Source organism: Suricata suricatta, chromosome 5 (genome assembly GCF_006229205.1).
Source record: "Suricata suricatta isolate VVHF042 chromosome 5, meerkat_22Aug2017_6uvM2_HiC, whole genome shotgun sequence".
Lineage (NCBI taxonomy): Eukaryota > Metazoa > Chordata > Mammalia > Carnivora > Herpestidae > Suricata > Suricata suricatta.
In genome coordinates this window covers 152,222,335-152,242,272 of record NC_043704.1, presented here as the reverse complement: position 1 = coordinate 152,242,272, position 19,938 = coordinate 152,222,335, and the positions used below count along the sequence as shown (strand labels likewise).

The following is a 19,938-nucleotide window of genomic DNA, read 5'->3' as shown; positions in this document are numbered from 1 at the left end:
TTTGGGTTCCTTCATGTCTTTTCATGACTGGTTAGCTCATTTCCTTTTAGCGCTGAAGAGTACTCCATTTGTCTGGATATACCACAGTTTTTTAAATCCATTCCCTAGCTGAAGGACATCTTGGTTTCTTCTAGGCTTCATAATCAGCATCTTATCATCTGAGTTAAGTATAGGGGTGCCAGGCGGCTTCATTGGTTAAGCGTCCGACTCTTGATTTTGGGTCAAGTCATATCTCAATGTTGTGTGATTGAGCCCCGTGTCGGGCTCCATGCTGAGTGTGGAGCCTGCTTGAGATTCGCTCTTACTTTCTTTCCCATTGCCCTTCTTCCCCACTGGCATGCTTTCTCTCTCTCTCTAAGTAAAATAAAATAAAACAAAACAGATAAATTAAGTCTAGATATATATGCAGCCTCTGGGGTGTACATTTTTATCAGGTGCAACTCCTTGAATTTTGGTCCTCTTGAACTTAAAGACCCGTGAACTAAGGACACCAGTTACTGCGCTGCCACGTTTCTAGACTGTAATGAGGAGACATTAAAAGAAGGACTCTCCCAGGAACTCTCATTTGAAAGGGAAAAGTAAAGGTAGACAACAGTCATTGATTCATGGCAATGGTGAAATCTTGGGGGACACATTTCCTCAGCTCTCATGGTTTCCAAAAGAGAAAATAACCCCTTGCTTTGAGAGTACTTCCCCCTAGGAATGCTTCTCTGTGGCCCTTGCCTCTAGCTTCTGAATCCTTGTTCCTTTTCCATAAGAATGGCCCATATTTGTAGGTGAGTAAGATTCTAAGCCTGATTTTTCCCCATAGAGGTTGGACCCTACAACTATTTTTCATTCTAAAAGGAATAATCCCTGGTCTTCTTAGTCCAAACCTGTGGTGTTTTTTACAATATAAGTCTAGCAAAAACTTTGTTCATTTCTTGTAAATTTTTTTCCGGTTTTATTGAGAAATAATTGACGTCACTGATTAAGTTTAAGCAGTACGGCATGATGGTTTGGTTTACATATATTGTGAATTGATTACCACAAGAGGTTTACTTATATCTGTCTTCTATAGATACAGTGAAAAGAAAAGAAAGAAAAAAGGCAAAGTTTTTCCCTTATAATGAGCGGTCTTAGAATTCACTCTTCACAATATTCCTGTTTATTATGCAGCAATGCTAACTGCATCCCGTGTTGTATATTACAGCCCTGTTCCTTAGTTATTTTTACAACAGGGGGCTTGTACATTTTGACCACTTTTTCCTTTTCCTCTGCTTCTGGTAATCACAAGTCTGATCTCTTTTTCTGTGAGTTTGGTGGTGGTAGGTTAGATTCCCCCTGTAAGTGAGACCATGCAGTATTTGTCTTTCTCTTTCTGAATCATATCCCAAGCATAACGCTTTCAGGGTCTAACCATGTTGTTAAGCGGGTCGTGCATACAGACACACCGTTCCTCCTTTATCCATTGATTGGTTGATGGACACCGAGGTTGTTTTCATGTCTGGATATTGTTAATAATACAGCTGTGAACATGCAGATGCAGACAGATTTTTTCGTTAGTGTTTTTTTTCATTTGAGTATATTCCCAGGAGTGGAATTATTGGATCATATGATAGCTCTTTGTTTTTGTTTGCTTGTTTGGTTTCTTGGTTTTGTTTGTTTTTTTAGTGTCCTCCATACTATTTTCCATAGTATAGAAAGACTGTACCAAGTTACATTCCTACCAACAGTGCACAGGGTCCTTTGTCTCTTCTGTGTCAGCATCTGTGACGGCCTGCCTTCTTAATGGTGGCCGTTCTAACAGGCATAAGGTGATACTGCATTGTGGTTTTAATTTGCATTTTTCTAATGACTAGTGATGTTGGGCATCTTTTCACGTACCTGTTGGCCTTTGGTGTATCTTCTTTGGAGAAATGCGTATTCAGGTCCTTGACCCATGTTTTAATGGGTTACTTTTCTTGCTACTGAGCCATATGATTTTTTTTTATTTTACTTAAATCCAAGTTAGTTAACATATGGTGTAATATTAGTTTCAGGAGTAGAATTTAGGGAGTCATCACTTACATATAGCACATATACCAACCATGTGATTTCTTTGTATGTTTTGTATATTAGCCCCTTATCAGATACATGGTTTGCAGTTTTGTTTCTCACTCCAGAGGTGGTTTTGTCACTGTCTTGGTGGGCTCTTTTGCGGTACAGAAGCTTTGTAGTTTGACGTCATCCCTCGTGTTTACTTTTGTTGTTGTTGTTGCCTGTGCTTTAAGTATCACATCCCAAAAGTCATTATCAAGATGCATGTCAGGAAGTTTTACTCCTATATATTTTGTCTAGGACTTTCATGGTTTCAAGTCTTAAATATAAGTATCTAATCCATTTCGAATTAATTTTCCTGAGTGGTATAAAATATAGGTCCAATTTCATTCTGTCGCTTCTCCACTGAGTATTCTTAGCTGCCTTGTCAAATATTAGTTGACTGAATGTGCTTGGATTTATTTCTGTGCTCCTGATTCGGGTCCGTTGGTCTGTTTGTCTGTTTTTGTGCCAGTACATATATAGTGTTTTGATGACAGTAGATTTATATTCTAGGTTGAAATCAGGAACTGTGATGCCTCCTGCTTTTTTCTTCTTCCTCAGGATTTCTCTGTGTCTTTGGGATCTTTTGTGGCTCCATATAAATTTTAGGAGTGTGTTTTCTACTTCTGTAAAAAGTGTCATCAGCATCTTGATAGCGATTGCATTGAATATCTAGATGGCTTTTGGTATTTCTGACATTTTAACAATATTAATTCTTCCAAACCATGGACATATCATACTTTCCCATTTCTTCCCTTCTTTGACTTCTTTCATTAGTGTGTTGTATGTTTCAAAGTAGACATTTTTCACTTACTTGCTTTTGTTTATTCCTAAGATTTTTTGTGTTTGATGCAGTTGGAACTGGGTTGGTTTCTTTGATTTTCAGAAAATTCATGTTAGCATATAGAAATGCTACTGATTTTTTCTTAAATTTGCAACTTCACTGAAATACTAATTAGATCTAACCATTCTTGGTTGAGTCTTTAGAGTTTCTTTATATAAAATGATATCCTCTACAAATAGCTTTGCTTCTTTGTTTGCAATTCCTTTTACATGCCTTTACAATGACTTTTATTTCTTTTTCATGCCTGATTGTTCTGGTGAGGACTTCTTGGACTGTGTTGAAGAGGAATAGTGAGAGTCACTTTTTTCCTGATCTTCGAGGAAAAGCGTTTGTTTAGTCTTTCACAATGGAGACTAATGTTAAACTGTAGACTTCTCATATATGGTCTTTATTATGTTAAGGTATGTTCTTTATGCCTAATTTTTAGATTTTATTGTGAATGGATGTTGAATTTTGTCAAGTGCTTTTTCTGTGTCTATTAAGATGATCATACTATTCTTTCCTTTCTATTAATTAATATCACATTGATTTTGTAGATGTTGAAGCATTCTTGAATCTCAGAGATAAATCCCACTTATGTGTGGTGAATGATCCTTTGCTGTGCTGCTGACTTCGGTTTGCTAGTGTTTTGTTGGTAATTTTTGCATCTGTATTCATTAGGGATATTGACCTGCAGTTTTCTTTCTTAGTAGTGTCCTTTTGTGGTTTTCATAACGGGATAAATGCTGGCTTTATAAAAATGAGTTCAGGAATGTTCCCTGTTCTTAAATTTTTTTGGGAGCGTTTGAGGATAATTGGTATTCTCCTTTAAATGTTTGGCAAAATTCACCAGTGAAGCCATCTCATACTGGGCTTTTCTTCATTAGGGGGTTTTTGCTTACTGATTCAGTCTTCTTACTGGTAATCCAGCTGTTCAGATTTTCTGGTTTTTTTCTTGAGTCAGTCTTAGTAAGTTGTACATTTCTAAGAATTTTTCCATTTCTTATCAGTTGTTCAATTTGTTGGTGTATGGTTTTTTATAGTAGCCTTTTAGTCATCTTTTGAATTTCTGTGGTATCCATTGTAATGTCTCCTTTTTCATTTGTAATTTTGTCGATTTGAGTCCTTTCTCTCTCTCTCTTTCTCTTTATCTTTTTTAAAAAATCTATAATAGTTTATTGTTAAATTGGTTTCCATATAACACCCAGTGCTTCTCCCCGCAAGTGCCCCCCACCATGACCATCACTCCCTTCCATCCCTACCCCCCACCTTCAGTCCTCAGTTCGTTTTCAGTATTCAGTAGTCTTTCATGATTTGTGTCCCTCACTCTCCCCAACTCTCTTTCCCCCTTCCCCTCCCTTTGGTCCTCTGTTAGGTTTCTCGTGTTAGACCTATGAGTGCAAACATATGGTATCTGTCCTTCTCTGCCTGACTTATTTCGCTTAGCATGACACCCTCGAGGTCCATGCACTTTCCTACACATTTCATTCTTTCTCATTGCCATGTAGTACTCCATTGTGTATATATACCACATCTTCCTGGTCCATTCATCAGGTGATGGACATTTAGGCTCTTTCCATGATTTGGCTATTGTTGACATTGCTGCTATGAACATTGGGGTATATGTGCCCCTGTGCATCAGCACTTCTGTATCCCTTGGGTAAATCCCCAGCAGTGCTATTGCTGGGTCATAAGGGAGTTCTGTGGATAGTTTTTTGAGGAACCTCCACACTGTTTTCCAGAGCGGTTGCACCAGTTTACATTCCCACCAACAGTGTAGGAGGGTGTCCGTCTCTCCACACCCTCGCCAGCATCTGTAGTCTCTTGCTTTGTTCATTTTAGCCACTCTGACTGGGGTGAGGTGGTATCTCAGTGTGGTTTTGATTTGTGTTTCCCTGATGATGAGTGACACTGTCTTGCTCTCTTTTTGATCAACCTAGTGAAGGGTTTGTCAGTTTTGTTTACCTCTTCAAAGAACCAACTCTTAGTTTGATTAATCTTTTCTATTATTTTTCTGTTTTCTGTTTCATTTATGTTATTTATTTTTTTTTTGGGAGACAGAGAGAGAGAGCATGAGCAAGGGAGGGTCAGAGAGAGAGGGAGACACAGAATCCAAAATAGGCTTCAGGATCTGAGCCAGCAGTCAGCACAGAGCCCGACATGGGGCTTGAACCCATGAACCGTGAGATCATGACCTGAGCTGAAGCCGGGGCTTAACCGACTGGGCCACCCAGGCACCCCTGTTTCATTTATGTTCTAATCTTATTTTCTTTATTCTGTTAACTTTGGGGTCAATTTGTTCTTTTTTAAAAATTGCAGCGCAGTTGAGTTTCAGATGTACAACATAGTGACTTGATAGTCTGTATGTTACGCTGTGCTTATCGCTACCATCTGTCATCATATGATGCCATCACATTACAGTTGGTTTGTCTTTTTTTAGCTACTTCAGGTGTAGACTTAGGTTGTTTATTTGGGCCCTTTCTTGCTGCTTAATGTAGGCATTATTGCTATGACCTTCTCTGTTAGAACTACTTTTGCTGCGTCCCACAAGTTCTGATATGTTTCCATTCCATTTGTCTCAAACTTTGTTTCATTTTTAAGAGTTTATTTCTTTATTTTGAGAAAGAGAGAGAATGTACATATACAGCAGGGGAGGGACTGTGAGAGAGGGGAAGAGAGAATCCCAAGCAGCCTCCATGTTCATACCATGGAACCGGATGCATGGCTTGATCTCATGAACTGTGAGATCATGACCTGAACTGAAACCAAGAGTCAGCCACTTGACCAACTGAGCCACCCAGGCGCACCTCCTAACTTTGTTTTTATCTCACGTTTAGTTTCTTCTTTGACCCATGTTGTTCAGGAGAGGGTTTAATTTCCATGTATTTGTGAGTTTTCCAGTTTTCCTATTGTTACTGATTTCTAGTTTCATGCCATTGTGTCAGAAAATACTTGATATGATTTCAGTCTTTTTAAATTTGCTGTGGTGTGTTTTGTGGCCTAATGTATGTTCTGTCTTAGAACATGTTCAGTGTGCACTCAAAAATAACGTGGGGGTGTCTGCATGGGTCAAGCATCCGATTCTTGGCTTCTGTTTGGGTCATGATCTCTTGGTTCATGAGTTTGAGCCCCACATGGGGCTCTAACCTGACATTGTGGATCCTGCTTGAGATTCTCTCTCTCTCTGACCCTCCCCTGCTCTCGTACATGCACACATTCTCACAAGATAAATAAATAAACTTAAAAAAGTAAAGTGCCTGTAAAGGATGTGTAATCTGCTGTCATTGGATGGAATTCTTCGTGTATGTCTGTTACCTCCACTTGGGCTCTGTGTTGTTCAAGTCTGCTGTTTCCTTATGGCTTATGGGTCTGGATGATTTATCCTTTGTTGAGAGTAGGGTATTAAAGTTTTCAACTCTTACTATATTATTGTTATTTCTCCTTTTTCATCTGTTTTTCTTTGCTTTATATGTTTCAGAACTCTAGTGTTCATATAAATATTTATAAATGTTATGTTTTCATGTATTGACCTCTTTATTTTCATATAATCTTTCATCTCTTTGATCAATTTTAGCTAAAAGTCCATTTTGTTTGACATATCTATCCCTGCTTTTTTTGGTTTCCATTTTCTTGAAATGTCTTTTTCCATGCCCTCACTCTCAGTGAAGTCTCTTGTAGGCAGCATATTATTGGATCCTGTTTTTTTTTTTTAACCCATTCTATGTACTTTAATTAGAGAATTTAATGTGTTTGCTTACAGTAATTATTGATACATAGGGACTTACTGTTCCCATTTTGTTGATTGTTTCTAGTTGTGTTATAGATTCATTGTTCTTTAACCTGTGGTTTTTTTTTTTTTTTGAGTTTTGATGTCTTTTGATATCCTTATGTTTTGACTTTTTGTCTTGTTAATTATGTAATTACTTTGGGATTTTTCGGTTTGGTAACAGTGAGGCTTACATAAAGAATTTTAAGCTCCTGACACCCTATTTTAAGCTGATGACTACTTCAGTTGGATTTTTAAACTTGACGCTTGTCCTTTCCTCTACCTTAAATTTTAGGTTATGACTATTACAATTTAGGTGTTTTTAAATTGTGTAACTAATAATAGATTATTGTAATTAGGGTTACTTTTAATACATTTGTTGTTTTTAAATGTATAAACTAGAGTATTATTCACTACTGTTACATATTGCAGAATCTAACCCTGACTGTATACTTACCATTACCAGTGAGATTTACACTATCTTTTTGTATTTTTATGATCGTCTTTGGTATTCTTTTACTTTCCACTCAAAGAACTTCCTTACGCATTTCTTAGAAGGCAGTTCTTACTTATTCAGGTAAGTCTTTATTCCTCCTTCATTTCTAAAAGACAGCTTTGCTAGGTATAGAACTCTTGGTTTACAGTCAATCTCTTTTAATATTTTAAATATGCCATCCCATTTTCTACTTGTCTGAAAGTTTCTGTTTAGAAATTTGGCAGTAGTTTTGTGGAGGTTCCCATGTATATAACCTTCTTTCTTTTTCTCTTGCTGCTCTTAAAATTCTTTTTTTCTTTATTACTTTTTACAATTTACTTATAATGCATCTCAGTGTAACTCTGCTCAAGTTCAACCTCTTTGGGGCTCTTTGGACCTCATGCATCTAGATGTCCATTCTTCTCCCCAGTTTCTGGAAGTTTTCAGCAATTGTTACATTAAATATACTTTCTCTTCTCCTTCTGGAATCTCCATAATGTGACTACTTTTCCTTTCATTGTGTACCCATAATTCCTGTAGGCTTTCTTTTTTCTGTCATTGCTTTTTCTTTTTGATTCTATGACTGTAATATCACCTCCAGGTCACTGGTTCTTTCTTCTGTGTTGCTTAGTCTACTCGGAAAACACCATTGAATTCATCAATTTAGTTATTTTTCAACTCTGGAATTTGTTTGTTTTTTGATGGTTGCTGTTTCCTTATTGAATTTCTTGTTTTGTTTATGCATTGTTTTCTAGTTCATTTCCTTGCCGTGATGTCCTGTAGTTCACTAAGCTTCTTCTTAAAAAGTTTCCTGAATTCTTTGTCTGACATTTCATAGATCTCAATTTTGCGGGGCCAGTCATTGGAGCTTTATTAGTTTCCTTTGATGGTGTCATATTTACCGGAGTTTTTATGATTCTTATTCCTTGGGTTGAAAGCCACACACTTGAGTAATCGAGATCCTCTTCTAGACTTTGCAAGTTTGCTTTCGCACAGATGATTCTTCATCAGTCAGCTCAGTGTGGGTTTCTGGGTGTGTTTGCTAGTAATGTCCTTGCGCAGGTGGGATGGACTCTTTTGGTTTATTTTGGGGGTGAGGTGACTATTTGTCCTCCATGGACAGGGACGGAGGAGATGCACCACTGGCATAGAACAGTTGGATAGGATTATAGGCTTTGTTGCCTAGTTGAGTGAGGCTGTGGGATGGGCTGCGTGGGTGGTGGGATTTGCTGATTAGGCTTTCTAGATGGTTAAGACTGGGTACTTTGTTCCGTAGTAGATTGGGGCTCTGAATTAGCTTCCCTGCCCCAGTAGGACAGCAGGGTGGTACCCAGCACCTGTGTAGTTCATTATTTGGGGATCTGAATCAGGTGAGAGTGTATACTGAATTCCCTTGTCAGATAAGGTCAACAGTTTTGCTCTACAGGTGGGCAAAGCCCTCTGTGCTCTGTGTTTATGTGCCACTCTACATTGGGTTACGGAATGAGCTCTACGGTTTCCTGTGTGCTCTGGTTAGGTTCCCTGGGTATATTGGGTGAAGGCCATGTTCAGCAACCAGCAGGGCTATGACTTAGATTGCCTGCCTGGGCACATTAGGAGAAGCAACTCTTTAGCTGGAAAAGCTCTTTGTTGACTTAAGTCAAGCCAATTTGCACCCTGAGTTCTCTGACTGAACAGGACCGCTGGGTTTGGTCTGCAAACCATTGGCTCTGCCTGCCCCCTCTTGGCTCAAGTGCTACTGGGCTCACAGCTTCCAGGATTTGTCACTGGCCCTTCTGGTTCACTGGGCCAAAATGACGCTCTCCACCATGAGTGGAGCTATGTTGCTGCTCCCTTGCCTGAACAAGGCATGAAGGGGCCACTCCAGGCTACTCTCAGTTTCCCAAATAGCCTCCTTAGTTGAGAAGGGCCAGGAGTTACCCTCAGCCTCAGTGGCGAATGACTCCCCCACTTCTCTGTAGCACAGGAATGCTCTGTGCCCAGTACTGGCTTTGCTCTCTGGATGATCAGCTCTGCCTGCTCACCTGCCTTTGGCTCAAGTGTCACTGGGTCACACTGCTTCCCCTTGTCACCAGCCCTTGTGGTAAGATTGTGCTGGAAGTTACTCTCCATAGCAGGTAAAGCTGTGATTCAGCTCCTTGCCTGGGCACTAGGGATGGCAACACTTGTTTGAAGATCCAAATCAGGCAGATCTGCACGGTGCAGTGGGCTCCTTGCGCAGAGCGCACCCCACCTTGAATGTACTGATGAGCAAAGCTTCATTGATATTACTACTTGGGCACCTCAGGTACAAGCTCAGTCTGCCCAGGTCCCTGTGCTGGATGTTACAGGTCTCTCCCTGCTTCACCATTAGTCAGATGCCCAGTGACTGAGCCCCACCGATCCCCCCTGCAGTCCCTGTGGTGCAAGATCAGACGAGGGTCTCCTGCATAGAAACTCACAACTTCGAGGGGTTTGCTGTTTGTCCCCAGGGGTTCATTTTTTTCACCAGAGGAATTGAAGGCTCAGGGGGACCTTTCCCTGGGGTGCTGCCCTGGTCTGGGGGAAGGGCAAAGTGGTCACCACGTAGCTGTTTCTCTTATTTTTCTAATGTGGTCTATCTTATTCTCCGTGGTTGCAGGAGTATGCTTTAGCCTCACTGCGGTGTTTTAGGATTCTCTCAGTGGTGTCTCATTCTTGAATAGTTGTTTCTTGTTGTGATGGGAGCAAAGTCAGAAATGCTCTGTATCACCACCTGGGTGACTCTCTTGGTTTCCTGTAAATCTCCCTGATATTTGTTTCATCAAACGAAAACCTCACCCATGAATCCCTTCAAAACATTCTAACTTTGGACCAAGAATTAGGATACTATGAAATAGTGCTGGTAAGATCCTCAGCAGCCAAAATGGCAGGGCGAGAGAGCGGGGAAGGAGTAGGGGGTCTGAACTTGAGAACAGAGAAGCTGCAGGTCCTGGCTCGTGAAAGCATGGAATTACGGGGCTGAGGTGAGATGAAGGACAAAAGGCTAGAGGAGCGGAACTTCGGGAACTGAGAGATCAGATACGGAGGGGTTGTTTATGAGGTGATCTCTGAGGCTGCAAAGATCTTGCCTTCAGTGGACTGTTAGAGTCGGAGCACCTGAAGGAGCACAGGCACATTTACCAGGAAGCTAATGAAGCTCAAGTGTCAAGTGCTGGAGTCCAGCTCCAGCAGGTCCAGGGTCCCCTGAAGGAGAGACGGTGTTGGCGAAAAGGAGTGAGAGAGCCACACGTTTCTTTCTTGGCCACCAGGCAGGCATCTCTGTTCGGTCTGCTTTGGTGCCCTTTTTTATTGGTTAAGCAATAACATGACATCAGAAAACAAATTGTTTATAGTTTCTAACTCCTAGTGATAAGGTGTTTTAATCATCAAAGGTATACAGAGACAAGTTTTACAGAAGTATTTTTATAGAACCATTCCAATTTATCCTTGGCATCAGTCCCCAAGGTTAAGAAAGTAACAAATCCATTTTATTTGGTACGGGTTGGGTTTTGGCCAATAATTATGAGTTTGTTTTTAATTAACATGTTGTAACCAAGTCCTGTAATGCACTTACAGTGAGGTTAAGTAAATTTTACAATTAAGAGAATAACAAGATGTTTTTAGTAAAAAACAGGATAATATACATATTATTTAAGTTAGTAACGCTAAAACTAAAACATAGGTCAAATTGTATAAAGTTAAGCTGGGAGTTATTTTATCTAGCTCATAAACCACAAGCGAAAGAATGCTTGTTAACAAGTTGCTAGAGAAAGCCCTTTCCTTGGTGTAAGCATAACAGGGGCCCTGTGTGCGTTGACCTTGCACCTGGGCTTCTAGTTTCTTATCCATCCTCATAGCTGAAGTCAGTACAAGGGAGGGTATTTGTGACTCCAATTAGCAAAGATATTTGCAGCAACTTATGTCCGGTCCTTGTCTGTTTCTTATCTGTAAATTAGGCTCTTCTTCTCCAGGCCAGAGTTAATTGTAACTCTTGTGTTATTAGCCCTCCCTTATGTTTTGGGTCTGCAAGGCTCATTAGAAGAGCCTTTTGGCAAACATTTGCAGCACTTTGATCTAAAAATTCCTTATGCCGGGCAAGAATATGCTTTTCCTTATGGAGTAACTCTGTGGAGAATATCGGCCTGATTTGGAACATTGTGAGGCCTAATCAACAGCAACTGGCTTAATGTCACATGAGCAATAGTAGCAGAAGGAGATACCAGTTCCGCCTCCCATGGCAGGAGCTGTGCAATGTCTGCCATCTCCTTACTGTGACCGTGTCATCCAGCAAGGCCGGTGCGGCCCCCTGCAGTCAAGGGCCCTCTTTTGCAGAGGGGCCGTGTTACATTCGTAATTTTTTCCTCTGCTAGTCCGTCCCCAGCCCAACCGTGTAGGCTTCAGCTCTCACCATACCTGGCCCCATTCAGGCTTTGTGGAGGGAACTGGGAATGACACACGTTGTTGTGGCAAGAGTAGTGTTAGTTGTTGCTAATAGTATTAGTGCTGTTGGCGTGAATGTTGTGCTCAGGGAACGAGCGGAAGTGATGGCAGCTGGGACCGAGGAAGCCGACGGTGGAGACTGTTGATCTGAGGTTTACTGAACTGTAGTCCACCAGCTGTCTGCTTGCTTTTACAAATAAAGTTTTGTTGGAACATAGACATGTCCTTTCATTTACATGTGTCTTTGGCTAGTTTTGTTTTATCATGGCACCGTCGAGTAGTTGAGACACAGACTGTGTGACCCATAAAGCCTGAAAGACTTACTGTGCGGCCTTTTAAGAAAAAGGTTTGCTAGCCTTCGGTCTAGAAAGGGCAGTATGGAACAAGAAAACACCACCTAGAAATGTATAGAGAGCGGTGGACAATTTGAGGGAGTTTGCTGACGACTGTGAGTTCCACATGTCACAGTGGAAGGGGTTCAGGGATTGAGCATGGCGGACTGTTGCCTCTGAAAGATGAAGTGCAAAATTGGTCTCTGTTTTGACTGCAGGAGACGATGAATGAATGACTTGTGGTCATAAGTTGCTGTGGCGGCTGAGGTAGAGCTAGTGGGCGTGGGGAGTCCACAGGGTCTTAAGGCTGACGAGGGTGGTCAGGCAGCAAGGATGGTGGGGTGAGGAAGGGTCATGGGGTTCCCAGAGTACACAGCTTGGGAACTGCTCGCCGGCCCCTTCTATTAGAGGTTAAATGGGAGGGGAGGGGAGGCCCCTGTGGCCTGCAGAACAGTCTGCCTCCAGCCTCTAGAGACGGGCACAAGGTCTGGTTTTCCCTCATGCTCTGCTGCTTCCCAGACTCCTTGGTTACTAAACATGTGGAGGGATTTTTCCAAAGCGGGGTGAAGATCTGATGCATGTCTGCAAACCTAGAGTGTGTTAGGACTCACTGGAGTGTGGCCACCTGAAGTCATTGACGACCGCCACTGTGTGGCCTTGAATGTACGTGGTTGCTTTGAATTAAGCCTTCATGTTAATCTTTATTTTAGATCAATTCTGGCTCAATCACTGGTTTATACGTTTATCAGTTCCCACAGAGTTAAATTCCCTCTTCCAAACATAGAGCTATTTCCAACATTGATACTTTAAAAGTCACCTCCGTATAAGAGAACTGTCAGGTAGGTGGGGAAATGATTATTCTTGCTTTCATTCAGGTGCTTCTTGACAGCGCTGTATTCGGCCAGTAGACACTGAGGCTCAGCCTCAGACCTCACTAACAGTGGTGGGAGGCCTCCGGAGGGCCTGCCCGCCCCCATGCTCTCCTGTATCTGCGCTGACGGGTCAGAGCATGTGGAACAATATGGACCTTGATGACTCGGAGTTGAAAACTGAGAAGAGTTGACCTCCAAATGAGAACTTCTTAGGAAAACGTAACCAATTGGTTTTGCTTATATATTCCTTTTTTATGTACAAATAAAGGCAGTAAGTGAATAACTCCATATCTGAGGTCTCTGAGAGCACTTGCATGGAGGGTAGGATGGGGTTTTATGTGATAAAGCTTGTGACACATGCAAATCAGCAGCATGTTTTCTTTCTTAGTGGCTACAGGAAATAATGCTGTTCCTTCTGATCAGTGGTGTCGTAGACTCCATGAGGTACGGGAGGTGGTGTATGTGAAGGCTTCAGTACAGTGCCCGCCGCCTCTCACGCGTGCCCAAAACACACAACCTGACTGATAGGAAGAGTCGGGACCTGTCACCAGCTCGCAACTGCATCATATAACTCCGGTTTTCCGCTTAAATGCTTTTATTTATTTATTTATTTCCAAGATTTTATTTTATTTTTTCTTTTATAGTTTACTGTCAAGTTGGTTTCCATATAACACCCAGTGCTCCTCCCCACAAGTGCCCTTCTCCATGCCCATCACCCCCCCTCCCCCCTCCCCCATTGGCCCTCAGTTTGTTCTCAGTATTCAAGAGTCTCTCATGGTTCACCTCCCTCCCTCTCCCCAACATTTTCCCCCCTTCCCCTCCCCAACGCTTTCATTTTTAAATGAACCATTTTGGGAGAGAATTATAAAACAAAGTAAGACCTTATATTTACATTTGAAAAATATCAGAGTTATTAACATTTTAAAACTGGCTGCTGCAGGCTGTCCCTGTGTGATGACCTTTCAGTAATGGATATAAATTCCAGCTCAGGTTTATCAGCAGAGCTGTCAGAAAAATGTATTTACATGGCCCACTGCAGCAGCCAGAAAGCTCTAGCACCTTGAAAGAAACATTTAAAGAGATTATGTTTGTCTCCACTGGCTTGTGGTAATGTCAGAAATCAAACTACTCCTTTCTTAGGAGGCTTAATATAAACTCCCTGAGTTGGGGTATACCTAAGGGACCAGGAAATCACCGAGAGTTGCTTGGGCTTTGCATGGGTACTTGAAAGCTACCTTAGATTCTTTTACTTTTATGAATGAGACTCAAAATAATGCTGTTCGGTAGAGGTTGGCAAACATTTACTGCAAAGGACCAGAAAGCAAATGTTGTAGGCCTGCAGGCCACATGGCCTTTGTCGTTACTACTCAGGACTGTTGATCTACCAAGAAAGCACCCATAGAGAATCCCTGAATCAATGGGCATGACCTCGTTTCAGTAATATTTGTGTGCCAGAATGAGGTGGCCAGCCCACTGGCCATGGTTTGCCAGCCTACATCATATGCTCATGCTATCTCATAACTACTCTTAACTTTTTACAAGTCAACGTATCTGTAAACTTGTTATTAAATTATGATTCATATTAAGAAATAATACAAAAAAAATAACAGAAAGTTGCATATAAATTAATACGTTAAGGAAAAGCGTGCTGCCTTGGTAGTTGTACGAAGATACACGAAGAAGAGTAGAAATTTGCCTTAAGGGTTTAATCCAAAAATTACAATTAATACATCGTATTGTGTCAGTTAGCCATTGCCAGATAGTCAACCACTCCAAAGCTGAGTCACCTAAAAGAAGTCACCTGCTTTCTCACCATGCTGTGGGCTGGCAGCGTGGGCTGGGCTCACTTGTGTGCCTGGATCCTCAGCAGGGCCGCTCATCCTCCAGGGGGGCGCTTCTGGTCTTCTCAAGGCGGTAGCCACGTTCAAGAAGAGCCCGTGTGGGGGTTGCAAGGCCTCTCAGAAGTGTCATGCGCCTTCTGTCACGCGCTGTTGGTTGAGGGAAATCACTGAGCCAGGCTGGTTCGAGAGCTGGGAAGAGAAGCTCCACCTCTTGGTCACAGGAGCTGCAAAGAATGCCTGGCCATCCTTAATCCAGCCCAGTTACCTAGACAGTTAGAGGCAGGACTGCACGCGGCACCACAGCTGGTGACCTGGGGGTCAGCCGCCTGTTCTGTGAAGAGCAGACGGAACACACGTCAGGTTTCGTGGCCACAGACTCCGGGAACTCCGTCCATAAAGGAATGAGGGTGACGGTGTTTCAGTAAAGTCTCATTTACAAGAACAGATAATGTGAACCCCCGATCTAGTTCATTCAGTCTTGGCACCAGGCGCTGTTCTAGTGTGAGGAAGACGGCACCCGACACAGCTGATGGACCTCTCTGCCCTCGTGGAACTTCGTTCTGGTGGAGAAGATAAACAAGCCAGATAAGCAAACAAGAGGGTGACGTTAGATAACATTAGATGCTACAGGGTGACAAATACTGGGGAAAAAGTCAAAGGAAGAAGGGGATGGGAAAGGTCTGGGTGGGTGTGAGGCAGACAGCCCCGTGCCAGGTAGCCACAAGCCTCACCTCCAGGGTGATTGTTCCGTGAAGATGTGACAGGCGTGAGGGAGCAGATACTCGGGGTGGGGGGCGGTGGGGGGTGGGGGGCAGACAGAACAGCAAGTGCAGAGCGAAGCGTGCTGGAATGGCAGAGGAATGGCAGAGGCCAGAGTGGCTGCCGTGCTGGGAACGCTGGCCAGCACGGTGGGAGACAGCAGCAGAACTGGTTGGTACCGTCAGGTGCACAGGGCCATTATTTTTCTCCAAAGCTATTGAAAGCTTTAAAATCATCTGGAAACTTGTGGTAGACTGCCATTCAGTTTTTACGGAGGATTGGGTAATGGGTTTGTAGACTACCTGCCTGCCTGCCTGCCTGCCTGCCTACCTACCTACCTACCTGCCTACGTCGGCTAACTTGTAAGGATTAGACTATTGGTTTGGGTGAAGCTGATGATAATCCAGGTTAAACAAATCCTGCAGTGACTCCACTCCTGCCCAGGACTGGCATCTCTTATTGGCTGTCACCTTTGGAGGTAGTGCATGAATGCCTCTGGCATTAGAAAGCCCTTTTTTTGTACAAAGCAGCACACTCTGCCTTAGAAAAATCCTAATTGTTGGAAAGTGTTTGTTTATATTGAGCTGAAACTGGCTTCTCTGTAATTTCTACCCTACTTGATTTCTTGTTTCCCCCTTTGGAGCTATGTAGACAACATGAGCCATTTCAGTTACCTACAGGAGGAATCCAGTACCTTGCCCTCCGTGTTAAGTGTGTGAGTAGAGTTTAGATTACAGTGATATCACAACTTGTGTTTTGTAATATCTTATTGTTTAAGATGCCGGAAATATTTCATTGTTTTTTTTTCAGCTGTTAAGAGACATTTTTATTACTTTCCTCGCCTCTGTAACTATTTATAGCATCCTTTGTTACCATATCTCTTAAAATGTATAGTGTTCCTTGATTTTGACATTCATTTTGCTTCATCCGTCAACTGGGAATTCACTCAGTTATACCAGTGTATCCTAGATGGTGTTTATTTTCAAGTTCTATTGGCTGTTGTTGGATTACAAGCTACCCTATAAATCAGTGAACTGAAACAAAAATCCTATTATTTTGACTCTTGTGTCTGTAGGCTAGCTGGGGCTCAGCTCTAGGCTAAGCTGTGAAAACTTTACAGGAACAGGTTGCTAAGTAGGATCAACTCTAATGGACCCTGATGAAGTTGGGGTCTTCTACAGTTCTTTTTAGTTCTGGACGCAGTCCAACCGACCCCTAAGTGCATTCATGGCCACAAAAATAAACATACTAGTCTTTCAGGATGCTAAGGTCCCACTGTGACCCACTAACTGCTGTGGCCTATTTCCTTAGAGGCCCAAGGCATTTCACCTCAGTATTCTGAACCCCTCTCTTTCTAAATGCCCTGCTGTACCTAACAGCGGTCTCTGTGCCCTCACACCCACAGGCTCCATCAGCTGGGAGAAAAGACTGACTTTAAGGGTTGATGTTTTCAAGTTTCTCAAGACAATTCTAGAAAATACTTTACTCTTCTGTATTTAGTGAAATTTTGGTTGTTTAAAGTGTAGTCTTAAAAATTGAGATCAAATTCCTATGCCACAAAATTCCACATGTTAAAGTCCCTAATTCATTGGTTTTAGACAATTGTCACAGGGTTGTGTAACTATTTCCACTGTGTAATTCCAGAACATTGTCATGACCCCAACAAAACGAAACAAGAAAACCCCAAAACAAAACAAATCCCATGTATCCCTTCCATTTGTTCCCTTTTACTTCTCCTAATCCCGTGGAAACAACCAATCTGTTTTCTTTCTCTTTGGAGTTGCTTCTTCTGGACATTTTACATAAATGGAATCACACAATATAATATGTGGCCTTTGATTTCTTTCCCTTAATATAATGTATAAATTTAAATGGTAAAAAAGGCACAGATAATCTAGTTTAAAGCATTGTTACCCAAGAAACTTGTACATGTTTAAATAACAATTTCATTACATAGTTGAATTTTTTCTTCTTACTATCTTGATATCACTAAAACTTTGCATTAACAAATTGCTCCCATTTTCTTCAAAGAGAATTTAAACATATCTACCTAAATATGAAGTAAATTCTTATGTGAAAAGTGAGTTTAATTCAGTAGCTTTCCTCTGTTAAAAATTATTCAAAATGAGTAAATTATTTAAATAATTTATGGCATTGTATGAGTGAGCATTTTGAGAATGCTCTCAAAAAAGTTGGATTTTAACTGAACATAGAATGGGCATTGCTTAAATTGACATGAAATTATTTGTTAGGATAATATTACCAAACCTTTTATAAGAGCAGGATAAGGTGGATGCCAAATGGGCTTTTCTTTATTCAAAGATGCTTTGACAACTCTTCTATGTGGAGCTAATACTTTTTTTAACATTTATTTATTTTTGAGAGACAGAGAGAGACAATGTGTTCAGGGAGGGGCAGAGAGAGAGAGGGAGACACAGAATCCCAAGCAGGCTCCAGGCTCTGAGCTGTCAGCACAGAGCCCCATGTGGGGCTCGAACCCACAAATCGTGAGATAATGACCTGAGTCGAAGTTGGACGCTTAACCGACTGAGCCACCCAGGTGTCCCTGTTAAGCTCATATTTGAATAAAGACAGACTTGTAATAAAACTTGGAGACAGCAAGGATCCCAACTTAAATTTTAGGGTGTATCTTTTTCTTGGACAAGAATACACCGCAGTCTTAGTTTTCAAGGCTGCGTGTGGCGATGGATAAAACTAAGTATCTGAAGAGTCTTTAGTTGAGCTCCATCTCTCCAGGTCAGTCTGTTCCTTGAGTGGAAACATGAGGTTTGCCGTAAGACTCCAAAGTAGATCTTGTCTTGTCTTGCCGTCCACACCGGCCAGTAGTTTACCTAGTGAACCAGCAGAAAAGCCAGGATTCTCCCTTCCCCCCATTTCCTTGGCTTCCTACTTGCAAAGTGGTTGTAGTAACATTCATCTAGGTACTCTGCAGGTGAGTGAATTGTTGCAGACTTTGAAACCCCTCAAAAATGATGCTGTAGTTAACAAGATGTTCCCTAACAAGAAAGCTATGAGTTCTTTATATGTAAATGTCTATCTGTAAGTTTCCATTGATAAATCCAAGCATACACTTAGACTTAGGTTCTAACAGAAAACCGTTAAAAGTATCGACCAGGGAAGGTAGGGTTTTGGAGAGGGTGGTTTCAGCAGATAGGAGTTACTAGCTTGGACCATGCTTCTGGAGGGCACGTCTGCCTCAGAGCTGTGGCCAGTCTCCTGTCTTCCCGTGTTATTTATATGTCCCACTCTGAGAGGGAGTACATTATTTGAGTTTTTCTTCCATGAAATGAAAAATCTAGACATCTAGAATTCCATCATCCTATTCTGTCCTCACAGTGGGACCATGAAATTGGTTTGCTCATTGATAAAGCAGAGCTTAAATCTTCATTGCAGGGTTGGTAAGATTTAAATGAGATCATGTGTGTAAAGCACTTGACAAATAATGGAGGCCCCAACAATTAGTAGCTATTATTACTATTATTTTGGTGTCATGCTTGGTAAGTAATAACTAATTACTAGATGAACTACAGATTTGCTTTTTTTAGGGCCTTCTGTATTTTCCGGATAACATAACAGGGAAAAAGCCACTTAATTTTACTCCCACATCCTCAAGTCCACATAAAACAGAAGCCCAACTCCATCTTCAATGAAAACAAAAAATAAAAGAAAACCTGCAAAACTTCAAGCCGAAACCTTTGAGTGACACCTGCCAGCTACTGTGAATTCTGTACAAAGAGGACTGATTACATCTCATTAGACTTTATCAAGATTTGTATTTTCTCCAAGTAAATGCCGCAGCCCTGAAAGACATCTCTCTTAAGTCCTTGATCGGAATGGCAGATCCAGGCCAGCAGGTGGTGACCTCCCTGTAGTGAAGACTGTTCAGAACCACAGGGACATGAGGAAGCCCATGGGAAAGGGGGGCTGTGGGGGGACCTTGCTCGTGTGCCGTTTGTGTCGTTCTGCACTTGCCTTTGAGGTGAAGGCCGCAACCTTAGGCAAAGGCATGTTGTGTGCTAGAAAAAATGACACAAAGTGACATATTTTGGTGGCATTATTAACCACTGAGAACATAGAAAAGGTGGTTTCTTTTTTTATATGACCATCCTGATGGTGTGCAGTGGTATCTCATGTGGTTTGACTTGCATTTCTCTAATAGCTATTAATGTTGAGCATCCTTTTGTGGGCTTTTTGACTATTTGTACATCGGCTTTGGTGAAATGTCTATTCAGATGGCCTATTATTGAATTGTAGGAATTCTTCTGCTTTAAATTTCAAAATTTTCAAAAAAAAATTTTAAGTTTACCTACTTATTTTGAGGGGGGGAGGGAGGGGGGGAGGGAGGGAGAGAGAGAGAGAGAGAGAGAGAGAGGGAGAGGCTCTGTGCTGACAGAATGGGATTCAAATCCCACGAACCGTGAGATCATGACCTGAGCTGAAATCAGTAAGAGTTGGATGCTTAACTGAGTGAGCCACCCAGGCGCCCCTCAAATGATTTAACGGCATCACTGCCTACCAAAGATTCACAGGCGATGTGTGGGGGACTCA

The 19,938-nt window shown here is 41.8% G+C and overlaps 1 protein-coding gene across 1 annotated transcript in view; it reads left to right on the top strand.

Moving 5' to 3' along the window:
* Positions 1-19,938, top strand: part of ULK4 (unc-51 like kinase 4) — a 492,439-nt gene that overhangs the window by 252,709 nt on the left and 219,792 nt on the right. The window lies entirely within an intron of this gene.